General features: G+C 38.8%; 1 protein-coding gene across 1 annotated transcript in view; it reads right to left on the bottom strand.

Moving 5' to 3' along the window:
• LOC139720345 (NAD(P)H-hydrate epimerase-like) overlaps positions 1-20,883 on the bottom strand; it is a 169,802-nt gene that overhangs the window by 18,082 nt on the left and 130,837 nt on the right. The window lies entirely within an intron of this gene.

Raw genomic sequence — 20,883 nt, 5'->3', positions numbered from 1 at the left:
TGTATCAACTGTTGTATCACCTGTGTAATCCCCCAATTGAAACAAAATGATGACACTGTGTGATGTTAACCCACTGAGGACGAGTCCCGAGCATACTCGGGCAGGTGTCTATGGGAAATGCATGTTGTAGCAAAATCAGCCCGTCCTCAACAGGTTAACAACAATAAAAATGAAACTACAAGCTTCAAAAGGCAAATATCATGGCAAAACAACCTGAAAAATAAAAATCTTCAGCATTATCATGAGGGGGGAGATCCATTTTGGAGAAAATGGGAATATACTGAAAAGTACTGTCAGAACAGCAAAATCCTATGCCACAAGTATTCGATAGATGATTATGGAGTGTCAATCTTCAGTGAAGATGTAGACTGTTCAGTATCGAACATTTTTGTTTACAAGCGAGTTCTAATTTACCTATTATATCCATTTTGGATTTTGATTTGGCATCAGATTGGCAAATGTTAAATGGATAGGTAAGCAAAAGCGAGATGAAGTTGGTCAGAAAACTATAACAAAGTATATGAAAACTGGGCCTTGTTCCTCTTTAATTGATGGCACAGTCAAGACACGTGTGCATCAAATTGTTTGCCTTGTGTCGTATTAGGGTGATTCCGTGGAGTTGGGGCACAAAGTGTGACATTTTAGCATAACTCAATACTAATTATGCTATACATATGTTGTTTATAGGCTTTACATTTATATTGAGACCATACATTTTCCTGGAAATTTTGTGCCATTCAGATTCAATTTTGATGAAGTTATTAAAACGATATGTAACGGTGACCTGTAGCATCGTGACGTGTCCACCTAGCATCGTGATAGTTAAAATCTGGTCCTAGAAGACAAATTAATGCAATTAGCTAGACCAAATTTGATATAATATGCATAATTACTAGATTAGTCAGCTAAATATCTTAACTCTCTTTCCACAGTTTACTTTTTAACAAAAAATTACACAATGTGTCACTATGCTACGCGGTGTCCACCAAATGTCACAAAAAAGGACACGCATAGCATCGTGATACATTTTGTAATTTTCTTTTAAAACTAAAACTGTGTACAGGAAATTTGAGATATTTAGCTATCTTATTCATATCTTGTGAATATGCATATTGCATCAAATTTTGGTCAAGCTAATTGCCATAATTTGTCTCTTAGGACCAAATGTCAAAATATCACGATGCAACATGGACACGTCACGATGCTACAGGACACTGTTACATATTGTTTAATAACTTCATCAAAATTGAGTCTGAATGGCACAAAATTTCCAGGAAAATGTGTAACCTCAATGCAAATGTAAAGCCTACAAACAATAAATGTATAGCATAATTAATATTGAGTTATGCTGAAATGTATTTTTTAAATATCACGATGCTACATGGACACTGCCCAAACTTCATGGAATTACTACCCACTAGCATAATTCTCTGAACATGGCAATGGCTGTCTTGTTGGAGAATCACATTCACCAAGAGGCATAGGTACATCGTTTTTCACAAGCCAAAGATGGGACATAAGTTTGACATTAGAGTGGGACACAAGTCGTATGGTTGATCGGCAAGTTGGTATCTTTATGTGCTGATATCAACAGCTGCAACTGCAATGGCCATATGAGAGAGGCATGTGAAGGTAGATGAGTGGCTAGCCCACATGGAATAACAGACTACTGATGGCGGTTTTCACTCATTTAATTAATTTCCACATCTGACAAAAAACATTTACAAAGAATACAAAAACTATACATAGATCACTGGAACAATACAGGAAAAATGTACTACTCGTATAAAGAACATTTTGAAAAGAGAAAAACATAACCTGAAAACAGTTATTTCAGTATGTGGGAGGATCAACATAGGTCTTTCTAGGGCCAATCCAAAGATATACAGCTAAGGATGATTACATTAGTGCAATACAAAACACTAGAAAACTATACTACAGAAAGAACAAAATACATTATATGAAGGCGAGTCATAAAAGTGGGGTACATAATATTATACACTAAATAAATCTGAAAATTCATAGCATATCTTTAAATGAAGAAAGGATTTATAACTTCTTTTAAATATTGAAAGTCTACTAGTCAACTTTATTTTATTGAGCATATTCCATAATACAGGTCCAATGTATTTAAAAGTGTATCTTGAAATGCAGTATTTAAATTGAGTATATACAACTTACTCATCTCTCTGGTATTATAATTGCGCATATTTGGGATGAAGGAAATATCAAAAAATTTGGCAAAATATTGTTCATAAATGTGTACACAAAAATAGCAAGAAAGAATTTGTTCATATCACAAAATAAATGTTTTTGTCCTTTTTACATATTAAGCTGTTAGAAGCATGTCTTCAAGGAGAAGAATCCTGCAGAGACATAAAAAGCTTTTTTTTTGCCCATGATGAAGAGGACTTGAGCGGAACTTGGATTACACCCCGTGCACTGAAAATGCACCCTTGCTGCTTCTGGGTAACACATGTTTGTACATGTCGCGACATATGCAGCATCGCGCAGGCTCACTCAACACTCGGGGCGGTAATTGCGAACAAATACTTGACCGGCACTTAGTGGTAAAAATCTAATAAATGGACAGGCTAAGGAGGAAGTGGGGTGGGAGGGGGGGAGCTTGTCGTTGGAGTAGGCCATCGTCCATGTGTCACACATCTTCACTTCAGTTTTAGGGGCATGTCCCGCTATGGATTCATGCGGACAGGCTGCGGCCTGGTTAAAGCGGAGTTCACGCCCAGCCCGCCTCTGGCCGCAGCGTTTAAAGGAAACGGTGAACAAACACCGGCGACTATCGATGATGGTAATATACCGCGATAACTTTCACCTCTTGAAGTCCAATTATCGCCAGCAGTCAGTTAGCCAACGATAGGGTGACCCCATTATCGCCCCTCCGGGCCATGCGGTATTCATCTCCTTTTTTTTTTCTCCTCATCAGAAATTTTTGTCTCTCGCATGTATGCCCATGCAAATATATATCATGTATATTATGTACATACTTATTAATATATACAATATTATATCTTGTGGTTCATCATTCTGAGAATCTCGCATACCACATCTAGATCAATACTAACCGCGGAATATGGCCAACCTCTAAGTGTGCCCAGGGGACTGAGGCAGGAAGGAGGACTAGAATAGCAAATTAATGGCCGAGATATGGCCGCAAAGAATCGCCCGCACTTGATTTTCCCACTGCAACAACAGTTATTAATGTAGAACACTTCTGATGTTCACCCTCAAGTGGAATTCTCAACATTGCATTTTCAACGTACATCCTTTGGGTACTGCAAACAATGTACCCATTTACAAAATTGTAATATTTACTTCTACATTATCATTCCAGGAATGAGGACGTACAACATTTTGTGGCATAAATATGCTATATCAGAGAGCAAAGACAAAGTTATGAAAAATTATCATACAAAATTTTGAATACATACATAATCTAAGGGTGCGTTCGAGCGCTCTCCTAAAGCGAACTGTACCATACTGTACTGAGCCAAAAGTGGACCACTCCCCGATGTGCTCCAAAAGTGTACCAAAAGTGCACCAAAAGTTCGCTGTAAAGCACATGCGTATCATGCGCATACGTCACAATGGAAAGACATTATTCTCTTTGTTCGTGACAGCTGTAAGTAGTTCAAGCACCAGGTGGCCGATATTCTTGCTACAAAAATGTGTGACCTTTTCTAAAAATAACTCGTGAGGTACGCTTTCTCGACAGAATGCCCGAACGCTTTGGCACAGTTCGGTATGGTATGCTTTGGTTCAGTTCGCTTTGGTTCGCTTTAGAGCGCTCGAACACACCCTAGGTCAAGCCTCCCATGGTAGCTAGCATCTATCTGTATTGTAATAAAGGTTCTAGTTTATTAATATGATTGCTATTCTCTGTTACACTCTACAGTATAAAATAGAAATATAAATGAAAATTTTGGCCATGGAAAGGCAGTTATTGGTGCAAATGGCACCACAACCTTTTTGGAATACAGAATTACTGTCAATGAGCATGCTGAATTTTGGTATCAGAGAGTGCCTTGTACAAAACACATGACACCCCATAAAAACCCCACGCAGTTAAAATGCTGATCACTCAGTTTCCTGAGACAGATTTACTGAAGCAGGCAATCACACACTCAGTACCAGTGCAGTGCAAAATGAGAGGGGGAAAAAACTCATACTGATGAGCCATAATTAGCACTAATTAACATTAATTCAAATGCCACTGATGAGGAACTGCATGCACAGAATACTCCGCTGTATTCTCCTTCAAGGATGCTGTGTAAAGATATTGCAATATCTTGGGCCAAATAGGGACGGTTCATGGAATGTAATGGAAGAATGGAAGAAATGTACACAGTGCATATATGACCCTGCATCACAAAACCAACAGAAAGTCACCAGACATGGATTTTTATAGTTAAGAGCAGATTCTGAAAGAGCAGACTTAAGCTTTAAAATGATGTATAACTCAATTCAAATGGACTCTCCTAACCTATCTAAATATTGGAAAGAAAGCACACACACTGGAAAAGTGTGAACTGAGAAAAGAGGCTCTGAAGTACAGGGTCTATATTCAAGTGCTTAATCTTTTTAATATCAAGTGGTGCTACAATGTAGCTGTGCAATGAGTGGGACAAAAAAAAACCAGGATGTAAACCACAAGAGCATTAACAATGAAGGGTGATCAGATTAAGCTGAAATTGAGCATGCTTTATCAACACATTTTGTCCATGATTATTGCCAACTTTCACAGCAGTAGCACTGTCCTATCTTAAGTTATTAGAGTTGAAAGTGAAGGGTGTGCACATGGTTTTTAAGCAATGAAAAGGGGACTCACACCTAATCACACTATTCTACCAAAAAAAAAGGTTAGAGAAAATCTGCTAAAAAAACAGTTTCTTATTCATTTTATGATCCAAATCTTAAGCACAATGTAGAAGAAGACTTGCTCTTTCAGAAAATATGAAAAACTCAAGACTAGCTAGGTTGACCCAGTTCACTTATTTTTCCTCATATAAAATCAGTTCGTGCGACTTTTTGTTGGTTTTGTGATGCAAGGTCACATAAATATGTGACGTAACTTGCATCACAAAACCAACAAAGAATCTCAGGTTAGATTCTCAAAAGCAGACTTTCTGCTTTTGAGTATCTTATATATATATATATATATATATATATATATATATATATATATATATATATATATACAACTCAGATTTGAATAAATTTTGATAAAACTCAGCAAAGGTCCGATGTTCCAAATCCCATTGAAACAAGTGATAGAAAATCCAACTACTAGAACAGTTATTGCAACTGTTTGACAAATTGCACAACATCAATGTAAATAAGCACTGAATTGATCAGTGTTTTAGTAGTAGCCATGATGATAAAAGAAATCATGGGCATACATACTTGAGCAGGATTTGAACCTACACATCCTGATCTTGACAGGCATCATCTCCACTAGACCACCGAGCTTCCGCCTGACAGCAAGTGTTGGTTCTAATCCTTATAGCATGCAGCCGGTACTGCGCAATTATTCAAATTCATGAAATTTTTTCGTCGAGATTTTTTTATTGCAACTGATTGGCAAATTGCAATTTGTCAGTCAGTTGCAATAAAAACATCTCGATGGAGGAATTTCATGAATTTGAATACTACGAACAGTTACTTTTGAATATCACAAACAGGCTTATACATGTAGTTAGGGTCTATGAAAATGCACTGACACATACTTTACAGCACACAAGACAAAAAAAGAAGCATTTTAAGACTCTATTGCAACTACTCAAAAGGGCCTTCATGATTATTCTGGGACTTGGGACATTCATTAGGACATTCTATACTTATGATTTCTTTCAAAGTACAAATACTGCTCATCATTTTGAAACAGTTCTTATCAGTTTAAAAAAACACCTTAGAGCTTCTCATATATGGTTGAAAAAAAAAAGAAGAAAACCAAAGTCGGACAAAACATAATAACTGTTCTGCATAAAAGTTTACACATGTCAGCTGTAGATAGAATAAAGGTTATTCTCTTAGAATGTACCCAAACCACCAAAGTATCATGATTGATCTGAATACATATTTTTTCAGGTCTTCTGGAAACCAGCGAGTGAGATTTTTTTTTTTTTAAATTATCTTCTTCTTTCTTTAAGTGAGTACTTGTGTGGGAGTTGTCACCCAGGGTCATTAAAATCCATGAGTCTTAGATATTAGCTGAATGCATATGGGCAAATCCCTTGCATCATCACTGTTTCCTACGCAATTGTGTATCTTGTTTGTGTATGTGCATGCTTGTTTTATTTGATGTTGTCATTGTTGTTGTCTTTTTATGTGTGTGGACACTTTTCAGCACAGAAGATTAAGCTTGCCACATCAATGGATGTAGCATGCCAATCCACTTTGCACATTTGCTGAATAAAATCCTATAAAGCTTGCATCGGTACTGGACACAGGTTGAATAAAAGGAAAATAGGCAGGTATTATTCAGGAAAACAATCCTATCAATCCAATATCTATCATTTCTTACATTCATCCTCTTGAGGATGAATATCATTAAACACATTGTGTGCGTGTGTGCCACTACATAAGATTGATTATTACATAACAGAAGGGATGTAGAAGAGCATATTTAATGCCGAATGACTCATTGGGAGCAATGTCAGCATAGTCATCACGGAAATAGAGCTATTTACACCAATGAGGAAATAGAGCTTCTTACACCAATGAGGAAATGGAGCTTCTTTATACAATGATGAGTGTCTTGATTTCAGTGTTTATCTTCTTTTATAGGTGATGAATGAGAACAGACATGAAATAATCAGAGCTTTTATAACTCTGTCACTGCAATCAGCAACTATACTGTGTACGGAGCTTCAGAGTAGAGGTTCCAATGGGGTCATTAGGGAGCTTTAGATTTTCGACGCGCGGACGTTCAAAAGAAAAAAACATGTTCTGAGCTTGCGCAGTAGTGCGCGTAAAGTCAATCTATTTTTAGCTTGCGTCGCCTGAGTTGTTTACTACGCGTACTGGGCTATTTTCACGTCCGCACAGTTTGCGACGTAGAGAGCTTCTTCATGCACTGATCATATGGGGGCGCGATTTTATTTTTTATACGTTGCGTCCCAGCGTAATCTAAAGCTACTTTTCCACACGACGCAGGGAGAGGAGAACGTCCAGCGCAAGCGTCGGCTCAAACGTCCGCGCGTCAAAATCTAAAGCTCCCTATTGTTAACCCGTTGAGGACGAGTCCCGAGTATACTCGGGCAGGTGTCTATGAAAAATGTGTGCTGTAGCAAAATCAAACTGTCCTCAACAGGTTAATAATAGAGGAAAAAAACCAAAATATACATGTGGATTGAGTACATGGCAGTAATATCTATTTTAATAGCAGAACACATTGGCAGAGATTGGGGAGAATGGGACAATCTGCTGAAAAGGTATGACTTAAGTTTTGGTGCCACTGTCACTGGATGAGAAGACTACTACAGTTTGTGATGTCACTCATGAACAACAATATAAAGAAAATGTAACGAGAATTTCATAATTGTATTTTTTTAAAAGAAAAGTATAGTGTACACATTCACTTAACTTGCGACTGACATATGTGACTCTGCACCTCAAAACAAACAAAAAGTCGCCAGACATGAAGTTTTAGTTAAGACCAAATTCGGAAAGAGCAGACTTTAAGCTTTAAAATGATGTATAACTCAAATCAAATGGACTCTCCTAACCTATCTATATATTGGAAAGAAAGCATAAACTCAGGAAAAGTGTGAACTGAGAAAAGAGGCTCTGAAGTACAGTGTCTATTCAAGCGCTTAATCTTTACCAAACCGTGCTGGCTGTGCGATGAATGGGACAAAAAACAGGAAGTAAACCACCAGCGTAACAACAATGAAGAGATTATCAAATTAAACTGAAATTAAAAATGCCTCATTAACACATTCTGTCCATAATTAATGCCAACTTTCAAAGCAGTAGCACTATCCTTTCAAAAGTTATTAGAGTTGAAATTGAAGAGTGTGGACAAGGTTTTTCAGAAATGAAAAAGGGAACCTAAAGACACACCTAATCACACTATTCTACCAAAAATGTTCGAGATAAACTGTTAAAAAAGCACACTTTCTTGCCCGTTTGATGATACCAAATTTTAGCATAATGTAAAAGACGACCCGCTCTTTCAGAAAATATGAAAAAGTCAAGTTCGGCTAGGTTGACCCATTTCACTTATTTTCAGTCCTCACGCAAAATCAGTGTGTGCGACTTTATGTTCGTTTTGAGGTGCACTGTCACATATGTTATAAAGGGTAATATCCTTCCCCTGCTTTTTTGACAAAGACAAGCAAAGTGCTCATTCATTCATTATGCTCAAAATTATTCATATTTTATTTTTCTTTGTATCAATGTCCATGCATAATGTAACAAAACATTGTTGTCCTCTCATCCAGCAATAGCGGCATGAAAACTTAGAAAATTCAAAATTTTTCAATGAATTGTCAGATTTTGCTCAAACTTTGTTGATGTGCAGAGACTCCAACTCTCCCGTTTTTGACGGGAGATCTCCCGCCGAAAACCCATTTTTGCAAAATCTCTCGTTTTCCCGCTTGAGATTTAATTTCTCCTGCCCTGGCTCTGTGTCTCCCATTGGAAAGGATTTCTTACTTATTGTTATCGTATGTTGAAAAAATAAGCACTTAGATAGCACCAGAGAGCATCTAGAACCTTAGGAACTTTGCGCTTTGCACACATCAACTTGGAGTCTCCCGTTTGCCAGGGGTTTCAGGCGGGAGAATCTCCAGATCAGAAGGTGCTTGGGGTTGGAGTCTCTGGATGTGTTCTACTGATATTACTGCATTCCCTCAATCCACATATGTATTTGGATTTCATTCTCTGTTTAAAGTGGGAGTCCATTAAGGCAAGAATGCATATCATTCACCATGAAATTCATGTCTCCAATTTAAGTGTTACTTGGTAGGAAGACTTTTCCTTGGGGAAAACAAGATGACACCTCAGGCATTCAGAGACAATGATATGAGTTTCTAGCGATATAATACCTTTGTTTCCTGCTTCTCAAAATGTATTTGGTTTCTGCTGGTGTTCGACAGCTGATTTTTTGCTGTCTTCACAGGAATAGTTAGGTGGAATTTTGGAGGGTTTTTGAATGAGTGACCACTGTCAAATATAAAGCAATTAACTTTTGTTCTAGTAAGCATTGCCTATAACATGGCAACATTCGCACACAGGAGTTACAAGCTTTTGCATTGTGATGCAAAAATCAAGTTTATTTGCCACAGTTCACACACTCTGCACAGGACATATCATCACAAGACATTAAAAAAAAATCACAGTGACCAGGACAAGACAGCAGGCATTCTAGTACGTGGACATACTGTTGCATTATGGGATTAGAAAAACTTGATGAAGTCTCTACATGCCGTTTGCACACACAATTAATGGATGGCAAATTATCACATGAGTCTTTGATTAAAACAAAAGAAAAATCAAGCAGGATTGATTTACGCATCGCTATATATGCAGATCCGGAGAGTTTACCTTTTTTTGTGTGTGTCCACACACACAAATTATCTACGGTTTTTGCATCGCGTTGCAAAAATCGATCTTTAAAAACAGTTAATTTTCAAAGTGCGTGAATGTGGCTATTGTTTGTGGGTTTTAATTGTGCGTAAATGTGTACGGTTGTATTTGTACATGATGTATGTGCTTGTACATTTGTATGTGTCTGGCTGTGGGTGGGTTGAGGTGGATGAGCGGGGGAGGGGGTGGTCGGGTTGTGGTGGACAATGTGGTCTGTGCAGTGCCCAGAGGAGCAAAGCGATGAGGTAGGATGATCCAGCTGGTTGAACTGAAACCAAAGTGTGAGCAGGCACATCAAATAAAAGTAGCACCTCCAGAAATTCACCCCCTCTGTAGCTGGTCAGATGGTGTGGTTTTCCTGTTTGTGCATGGGGAACTACTCCTAAGGTACAATCGCAAGGCTGCTGCTAGGGTGTATCACTATGAGCTTGCTCTCTTTCTCTTGGCGTACCAAGAGCTACAGATGAACAAACAATCAAACATATGCACGAAGATCAGACCACTGTGCAGGGCATCCCAGCTCCATTTTCTTGTCTGGGCATGCACCGAGCTGCATGCCACTATTGTTGTGGAATAAATTGGCATTTATTCATTTATATGATATACTGATGAATTTTGCTCCCCATCCCCCTTCCTTCATCAGAATGAATGACTAAAGAAATGCAATATGAAAAATTCTCTCTGCAGAAGTCCAAGCAATATCAAGCACGTTGGCCAGGAGGTTCTGGGAAAGTGGATATCTGACATGACGTGTGCACGAGATAAATAAACTGAGCATGCCTGAGAAAAGGACATCGAGAGAACCCAACGTCCTTGTCTAGCGGATTGGCACTTTTGTATATTATGCTGTATATTTTGGCAGTGTTTTTTATTTTTGCAAATTTCATGAGTCGACTGGCCTATTCACAAATTTGCTATTTAAATGCAAATATCACCTCCTATACTGTGTAGAGAAATGCATTGTATTGTCCCCAAGGTGCAAATCACTACAGGTACATATGTCTTTCCCTGAAAAAAGGATTGTAGTTTTTTCTCATCACTGTGGTTAGCGATCACGAATTCGACCACAAGTGAATTGTCTCATTAGTTCCAATTTACATAATACTGTATATGCCATACATTTAGTCAGTGAGTCTGATTTTTTGACAATCGGGACTTCCCGATATTTTAGCAAGTGCATAAATTTGTGACTGTGGAGAACAGCTATGTGTATATGTGCAAGTTGCATTCATGTTGGGATCTGTAGAAGCATAGCAGATATTTGAGAGATATGGCATCAGTTTCCTACACAGCAATATACATGTAGTATATCATACAATCTATTCTTACATCAATATCTTAAAACAATTAACTACTGGACCACCTACTGCTTGAAAGTAAGATATACAGTTGTGGTTGTTGTTGTTTTTTCTTTTAAAGCTTATAAAAAGATGTTAATTTCTCTGTTTATCCTGATAGTCAATTTGCACATTTCAGGTATCAGACCCTCTCATACATTGATAACATATGCATGTATGCGCAACTACACATTTTTCCTTGAGAATGACCAATCACAAAGCTCAGGCAAGATTCTGTGATTGCTTACTACCTCCACCAAGGGAGGAGGTTATGTTTTCATCGGCGTTGGTTTGTTTGTTAGTTAGTTAGTTTGTTTGTTTGTTTGTTTGTCCGTGTGCGATATAACTCAAAAAGTTGTGCACGGATTTGGATGAAACTTGCAGGAAAGGTTGAGAATGACACAAGAAATAGACGATTAAATTTTGGTAGTGATCCCGAAATTTTTGTGGATTTTATGAAGGATTTTTGATATTTTGGCAGGTAGCCAGGTCGATGAACTTGGAATTTTTAAGGTTTTCATACGCGCACTAAAGTGCGTGCTCTATAGTTTCTGCTAGGGCGAGGCGCGCCGCGCAGCTGAGGGCTTATGACGTAACAAAGACTTCTATATTGGGAAATCGGGCGATTTTTCAGCATGCATACGTATGGGTGGAAATCACTGATCTCTATGGAAGAGCAAGATCATCAAAATCGGAGGAAAGTAGCTGCTTGGCGGAGGTCTGTGCTCTCAGAGTGCTTTTCTAGTTTAATTGTAATTCAATCAAATTCACATGCACAGAATTATAGCCACAGCATGGATGAAACTGCATTACCCAACTCAACAGGGAGTACAACTGAGTGAAAACCAAAAGAAAAGTTTAAACCTACAATACTGTACTCTCGCTATACCTTTCACGGAATCTAATGCAAATTCAACTATTACTATCAAACAAAGGGTAAGAACATGCTCCCCCCCCCCCCCACCAAAAAAGGGGTGGGGGGGGGGGAGGAGGTTAGGACCAGTAGGTACTATGAGGGCTTCTGAAGAAGAAAAAAAAATCTCCCTATGCATATTTGACACATTTTCTTCGATTTGTGATGTAAAATCATACATGTGGTCAAATTACATTCCAATACGAAAAGAGAAGGGGAAAAATATGACTTAAAGCCTTCTGGGCACATTTTGCATACGTATAAATTTCGGGTGGTTGGATTAAAATTGGGTGTCTGTATCAGCAGTGATGTCAAGTGGTTTTCAGGAAAAACCAGATGTGGGCTCTGCATCATACATGTACATCTCTGCCATAAGCATGCATAGCAACATGCATGACACCTGCATCATACGAATTTCCGATTATGATTCGTGGCATATGTCTGTTGTGAACACACTGATAGGAGCTCCACCTAAACTTCCTTAACTGCATCTTCACTACTGTTGATTGCTAAACCATGTCACTCCATCCAACGTTGCCTTTTGCCATTCACCATCTTCGAGGCCATCACCCTAAAAATGCCATTGACATTGTGCCGAAACAAGTTGCCACGGTGATTGCAGAATTAATACATAGGAGTAGTGTACCTGTTGCATATGGCAGGGTGCAAATACTGATGGTGAAGTGGTCTGCCTCTACACATCCAACTGAATACCAAGGAAGACCAGCCATATATAGTGCAGCTGAATATGGGCTATCCAGCCATCTCCTCAGATGGAAAATGATACAAAAAAAAGCAAACACACAAACACAAACATATACAACCTGCACACATTTGAGGCATTCTTGATGCATCCAAGGGATCGAGTAACCCATATCACTGGCATCTTTTTTTTTTTGTCAACATTTTTTGCTACCTGAGTAAAATGCCCATGGGTGACTTAAGAGGGAAAAATGAAGTTTTGCAACAACAACCTCAGTCTTTCACTTTTTCCATATTTGCAAACTTACACCCTGAAACCCTTCTTGCGCTGAGTTCCACACACATCTGCAAACTTTCTACTCAGGAGCAAACTTAGAAGGAATGTGATAAAGAAACAAAGAGAAACATTTCAGCACCCTTTGTCCCACGTACCTATCACATCCCAAGTCTGCAAACAATATCCAAAATCATCTTCAATATTTGTACTGAAAATAAGTAGCAACACCACACACTATTTTCATCTTTAGTCCATCACCGTAGGATGTTGTGTTTCCTTTATGAGCTGCCTACGGACATACGTTACACTTAACAATTTCTAACTTTGGCCAACGCCCCTCGCGTTCCACTGCCCACCTTGCTCGTCGATCCACTGCAGAAGATCTAATATGGCCACCACGAGGGGCAATTTGACCACGGTTATTGCTAAATCGCTTCCTTGCCCCGCTGGCCAGGGCATTTCCGCTTTTATTCTTCCCAGAGTAAGTGAAAATCGATGTCAAATTTGCCCATTTGCGGGAAAGCCTGATGGTGGAAAAATCCATGGCCGGTTGCTCACCCCAGCAGCATGAAGAAATGTGACGCAACTTCATTTTGTAGACATTTGAGAGAGTAAAATGAGCCATCAAAACTCCTTGACTTTCACTTAAATGAATTTACATTGAGTTTCTGTCTTTCTTTCTTTCATTTCTAGGTTAACCCTATAACTGTCACTTCACGAATGCATGCTAGCGACAAAGTGCACGCAATACATTATGAATCACATGTATCAACAAGGGACCTTACACTTGCAAAGAATCGTACTGTATATGTTGGTTTTTGTGCATTCATTCCATATTTCACTTAGTTTGACATACCCAGGGGTTATATCAGAATGTTTGTGGCTTGAAATGGAGGGCTGTTAAGGCGAAAAAAAAGCCAATAGATACTTCAAATATCATCATCCCACAAGAATTCATCTTGTGTCTTGTGAAGATAGGCCAACTTGTTTACTCAATCGATGCCACCGGAATTGTTTTTTTGCTGTGGTGTTGTTTGTTGCTGTTGTTGTATGTGTGTGTGTGTGTGTGTGTGGGGGGGGGGGGGTGGTAATGAAGAAAAAAGTATTAGCAAGTAGAGACTTAATTTGACCTGACTATCAGATTTTGAGTCTTTCATAACCTTTTTTTTTTCCTGCGGTTTATGATTAAGTTGTCATTTCCGCTTCTCAAGAAGTCAATTTGCTTGCAATATCAAACAGCACTGCAAATGAGTCTCCATACTAAGTGCAAAACAATACATACTCTTGAGTATATCAAGTTTTAGGAATATGAAATCCACTTGTAAAACTACAGTTATGTCTCCACCAAGGGCATAGGGTAACTACATGTAACACCCATAGAATCATGGGAATATGATCTGGCTCACCATCAAAAATTATTTGCCTTTGCCTGTTACCACCATGAAGTTGAAATCGAGACATTCTAGATCACGCGCCATGTATGAGTGCCCTTCAAAGGCGGATACCGGTGCTATACAAGAAGTCATCATCTTTATCCTCACTATATATGGTCTCATCCTGAAAATTTCATCAAAATTTGTTGCAACATTTCAAGTGACATCAACAGACAGACAAACAAACAAACAAATAAACAAACAAACAAATGACAAACAAATGTCAATCAAACACAAACTCTTTGGTTGAGGTACCGACAAATAACATTATTTCAAATGTATCTATAGGGTTACTCGTTAGATACCATGATCAGTTATAATCCAAGACAATTGTGTCTCTCCAAAATGTGCACTTAGTTCACCTGTTGGACTACACAGCTATAGATGAACTAACGCTTAAATAGTTGTGGTAATATTTGACAAGCAGCGGTGCAGCCTATAGCCACTGCTTGAATGCAGCAATCTTTCCCCTCAAAAGCTGTTGACAGATTTCAGGATACAATGAGATGTTGGATAATGAGTAATCACCAGAATCAACAAATTTCCAAAGAATTTAAAAAAAGGGGAGGGAGGAGAAAATACTAGTTCTTGTGAACATTTGATTCCCTGTATAAAGCAACTATGAAATAAATGAACAATAACTGAATTTCCACCCCAAGTATAACTGGTTAGATCCAAGAAAAGGTAATTCAACACACAATTAAAAATTTTTCTTATGATGATCCTTGTATCTCTATAGACTTTTACAGGATGTATGAGGTTGCCGTGAGCAATGGGTCAGCCACTCGCATTCGCTAAATCCTAGATTTTCTCTGTACTTTGTTTCATAAATCAAATAGCATACAGCTAGTATTGATTTGGATGAGCATTATACCACTAAAAATTAGAAGTCTACTTTTTTTATTTTAATTTTTTTTGTTTTGCCTTTGATTCTGTTTTTATTACGGAACATGTCAGAATGAAAAGAAGCTAGGGTGACTTGTGACCATGTTGCTTGGGTAGTCACAAATACTTCCCTGCATCTGCAGCTGGTGAACAGGGAAATTGAACAACCTTTTTACGGAGGAGGAAAAAAAAAGAACCCAACATAGTACAGAAAATGTTTCCGAGTCCAGTGAGGTTGTTTGGTTAATGCTATTGAGCCACTCGATGATGCAGCACAAAAGACAGCATCTTGGGCCATTATTAAAGCCATGGTCCGTATCGCATCGGTTTGATTGGCCATAATGGCATCGACGCCCACTTGTGGCATCGTCAAGGGTTCCGTCAATAATCCCCGGACACTCATTATTGGATGTTCCTCTTCACCCCGTTGCCTAGCAACCCCTGGCTCCATCAGGGGAGAAGGCAAAAAAAAGAAGGGGGCTTTGGAAATAATACCAGTACAATTTGTGTAATACCCACGTCTGTTTGCTGGGCTCTCATCTGTGGCTATAAAATCATCAATTTTCACTTGCAAATAACCCGGCTCATCTATTGACATTGCAGAATTTAAGATTGTTTAGATACAAACAATGAAATACAAGATGGGGCATGAAATTACGGCCAGGCGCAATGCATTTACAGCTCAATTCGTCCTGTTAATTACTCACGGCTTTGAGTGCTTGTTACCACTGCATGCACATGGATTTATGGTCAGTAATACAAACCTGTCAAACTATCAGCGGAGTGGCGGATTGGGGGCGTGGCACATAACGAGGAAATGACACTGTGTTTGCTGTGGTAAATTGTTCCTCTCTCTGCATCGGCACATCCCTGGGTCAAATATGACACGGGTTGCTTGTACAAGAGATGAACTCATAATTGATAGAACCAATAAAATAAGCAATTTAATCTGCATCAATATTGACATCAACTGCATCCGCCCTCTCCCCCCCCCCATGAAAAGAAAAAAGATAGACTAATATCAATTTGTTTTTGAGTGTTGCAAAATGAACACTTTGCCAGTGTAATCAAGACATGCTTTATAGCCCTGATTTCTGCTATTTCACACTAAAAAACAGATGCTGAGGCACTATTAAAGTTTCCATACTTTTTTTTTTCTCATGAGAAGGTCGCTAGTATTCCACTGTACAGAACACACAGGATAGCAAGGCTTCTACATCAAGTCTTACAGAGCTAGAGCTCATATGACCAGAGAATTAGCTTTCTAAGTAGGAAAAAAAAGTAGGTGACAGATGATTTCTGCATCTAAATGGTTGCCTTGAGATTGAGATGTTCTTTGTTATCGGCAATAAAGACTCAATAAATGTTTGTGAGGGATGGGACATTTGATCTACAACTTTAGTTACAGGTTTTACGGTCTTTAATCTGCTGGTATAGTTAATATACCTTTAAAAAAATAAGAGAGTATTATATCTAATGTCAAAACTGTCACAATATCTTTTGCAGAGTGACAGCCATTCATAACTCCCCAGTTTACTGATGTAATCAATACACACATTTGCACAATTTCTAATCTCTACTGGAAATCAGCCCTCTCTCTTTTAGTTTCAATCTCTCTCTTTTTAGTGTCAATCTCGCTCTATTTCTTTCTCTTATTCTCGTTTTTTTTTTCCTTTTCACATTAATCATTAAACTGGGCTGTTGGTGTGCAAAAAGACGTTTCATGCAGAAACTTATTCATTAATCTCTTAGGTATGACACTAACGAGCACGCTGCTGCAAACTTACCCAGAAATCAGCTGAAAAGTTCTCATTCTTACCATCTATACTGTTTGAGCAGCAAAGATGGAGAGAGAGGGGGGGAAAAGCATAAGGCAGAAGTTAAAAGACATTGCTCTTGATAGAAGCTCATAGTGTGTGGAGATGGCTCATAGAAAGAATACTGGGGCAGACAGAGAGCTTGTCTATCGAGCAAGAGTTTTGACATTGGCAAGCAATATAAACTTTCGTTCCTTCTGTATCCTCCAACTGACTGATTGACTACGAATGGAGAGTAATTACGATGTCACTCCCATTGCTGGAATAACATCATCCCCTCACTCGCCAATTCTAACTGCGATAGAGAGGAGAGGTCGAGCGTTTGTCCCTCGATTTGCTGAGCATACTTTCATCACTTTTATGTATCGCATGCAGGAATCATGACTGAGACATAATAAAAGATGGCAGATGTTTGCATCCCATCTCCTGCGCACCCTTCCTCCCCTCCCCCCCTTAAAAAAAGAAATAAATAAAGAAAAGAACCTCTGTCCCCTTTCTGTCAATCTCTTATGCAAATTTGTGTTTGCCGAGTTCCTCCTGATGCTACAGAGAGGAGTGTATCATGATAAGACTCTTGTATCTATTTGCTGCCCAAATTCTTCCAAAGACTCAGCTGCCCCTTTCCTGATCATATGTAACTATGACATGCTCCGTATGCAGTATGTTGTAGACCATGAATTATTTGTCATTTTGAAATTTACTGGTTAACGCTCATATGGCAATGGAGAGAGAGGACATTTATTTTTCTTTATCTACATGTACTACAAACCCAAATAAAGATGCCACAGAAAAATCAGGTTTCCTTCTGTAATATGTGCAATGTGCCATATTATTATGATGAATAATTTGAATTTATAGGTATATACCTCTACTGGATGAGATATGTCAATGGATTCACCTGCTCCCAGTGCATGAGTGCACTTGAATACATTCTGGAAATCCAGTTTATAGGCACTGATGGTTGCTATGTTAGGCAAGCCTTATGCAAACTTTCCAATTGTCAGGATTAATTTCTGTTTAGTGAGGGGGAATGTATACCCTCTAAAAAATCGAGTGAAAATGTTCACTCTTGAAGGAGTGAATAACAGAAAAGAAAGAGTTTAGAGTGAAATTGGAGTGAATTTTGAGTAAAAAAGTTTATTTTTACTAAGTTTGGAGTGACCTCAGGGATCACTCAAAGATTTTGGAGTAATCCCTGAGGTCACTCCAAAATGAGTGAAAATAATGCACTTCACAAATTTGTCATCCCCATTTTCATCATTACATTTTATTCTAACCTTTTCCTTCACAAAAGATCACACTGACCATTCTTTTCACTCAACCGAGTTATGACATTGTGGTGCCCTTGCTTGATCTTATATAGAGTTGGTTTGTTACCAGCCCCTTAGAACAAATGTATAGCTGTAATACCAAAACATTCTCATGTTTGATAGAATCAGTGGATTAACCAAAGAAGAAATATGAAGTACAAAACTTGCCAAAATTTGAGCTTCTGGCATCATGCGGGTGAGTAGTGCAACATATTGTGAAGAATATTAGCTTTAAATACTGTCCTTAAAAAAAAGGTCATGTACACGTTTGTAGGCCCTATAATCCAAAGCAAGTTACAACTTTGGTTTTTGTGAATGTACTCGTATAATGTCTCTTTACTGTGTAATATGAGTGGAAGTTTCACCTCCGCACCACTTGCAAAATTGTTTCCTGAAACTGGCCTCATACATGATACTAATGATGTCTTCTGGTTGAGGGTACATCAAATTGTAAGTCAACCCATAAGTTTAACAACTCATAACACCTTAACAGTAGCCCCTCCTCACCCTACATGTGTAAATCAAAGTCACAGTGTAGACCTTTCTAAAAAAAATCATTGTGGGAGGGGGATCATGGCTGAGTGCATCTAAAGGCAATCAAAAACTTAGTTCCATCCCCTTGCCATGGCAACAAAATATTTCATCTTCATCGTTCAGTTATTGCTGCACTCAATCTGAACCTTCATCCATCTCCATCGCCATGGCGGCACACATCCCGTCTCCATCTTTGGAGCTCGTGGAGAAGAGCACCCACTCTCTTCAACCAGAATTTGACTGTGATGTGAGGGCTAGCCAAAACTCAATTCTGCTGATCACAATGGCACTCCATGTCACTGTACAACAAAATCTCAAGGCAAGATTTCTAACTCCACAAATTATACCCCTTATTGTGTAAGATGGAGGGTAAATTCTCTCTGTGGGAATAAGAGATACAAATATATCAACACAGGTTTAACAGACACACATAAAATGCATCTCGGTATGGCGTGTTTTGTTAAGGTTGAACTGAACTGATGCCTGCCGTAAGGAGCATCAAGCATGTTTTTCCTACTTGGAGAAAAAACACAAGTTGCATTAAACGCTCACTCTTTTTTCTCTATCTATATTGACAGATAAGTATTCAGTTGATTCAGTCTATGCTCTAGAGGACACTCATTGAAATGTGATTTCCTCTGAGCAAATGCACCCACCATTTTTCTTTTTTTCTTTTTTTTTTGGGGGGGGGGGGTGTGGTCCTTTCTTTTTTTCTTCTCTTTTTCCCTTTTTCTTTCTCTGCATAGCCAAGGATACAGAACAGACTGGAGAGTGATATACCGTGAAGACATTAAGTGAACGAGTTCATAATTTTGTCAGGGATGGCGAAGGGGAGGGGGGGGGGGGGGAGGGAGGATGGGGGAGGGGGCTGGGGACAAGTGAGCCAACAAGATACTCACTGCCAAGCCAAAGTTAGGCATTGTGAATACAAAACATGAGGGCATAAACATATCGTCTAGTTTGCCGCAGCAGCAAAGCATCCCAGCGTTCATTAGACGGGGGTCCCCTACTCGATCCACGATGGGAGACAGATGCCTGTGTCATGCCGTGCATCCAGCGCACCCAACTCATTTGCAATTCATAGCAAATGGAGAATGGAGAAATCACTTCGGCCTCCTTGGGAGTACACTAGATCACGTATCATACACCTGCATGTAAAGCGAGCTGCACTGCCAGTGAACTTGATTACATGTCTTATGGCCCGTGGGAGGAAAATTTCATTTACTTGTGAACAAAAGAGAGAAAACAACATTTTAAGCACGATACGAGTTGAGATCAAACATCTTGCAGATGTCAGAAATATAGGGGATGGCTGGTTCACTTTTTGATGCCAGTCCATTGAGATTCTTTTTCTTCTTCTTTTTTTTTTTTTCATAAGGACTGTATCTGAAACAGCCTGCTCTGTCAAAGCCCATGGCTTACAGCTGGACATTTAAAGGGATCATCACCAAAATGGGGCAAGATACTGCCAAAGAGTAACAGACCAGTAAATGATTCTAGTATTTGAGTACTTAAAAGCTGACCAAGAATGAAGCAAGAGACCTGTGACTACCTCTATGCAGACAGAGGTTCTAAAATGGCATCAGGTAGCAGATTGGAGAGGAGAAAGTTACATTTACAGCAATATCGCTTCAACTGTCTTTTTTTAGGCACTCAAAATAAATAGGTACTCTCTTTTTTTACGCACTCTCTTAAATTACTAAATTTCCAACAAGAAACTGATTGATCTTGATTCCAATCATAGGCAAAAAAAAAAATCAAGATTATGTTTTTCAGTCACCTATCAAGAAAGCTAAAGCATACACAATCTTGATCCATTCTGAAAAAGAAACTTATTAGAAAAGTGTTTGCTAGATGGTGCCATAGCCACATCAGAGTCACATATTAATTTGGCAACCTTAAAAGACTGCCAGAAGCCAATATTTAAGATGATTTATTGACTATACCCCATTCACTTGTCAGATCTTATTCAATTGCCACATCTTGCTGGAAAGGTGAACCTGTTTGTTGCATTCACTTCACCACTTCCACTTGGAAGATCGTGCAGGTATCTGAGAGCACTCCCT

Source organism: Diadema antillarum, unplaced genomic scaffold (genome assembly GCF_040938485.1).
Source record: "Diadema antillarum isolate AM-2024a unplaced genomic scaffold, OU_Dant_1.0 scf00000127, whole genome shotgun sequence".
In the NCBI taxonomy this organism is placed as follows: Eukaryota; Metazoa; Echinodermata; class Echinoidea; order Diadematoida; family Diadematidae; genus Diadema; species Diadema antillarum.
The sequence above is the reverse complement of the archived record's forward strand: the minus strand, read 5'-3'. Positions and strand labels throughout refer to the sequence as shown.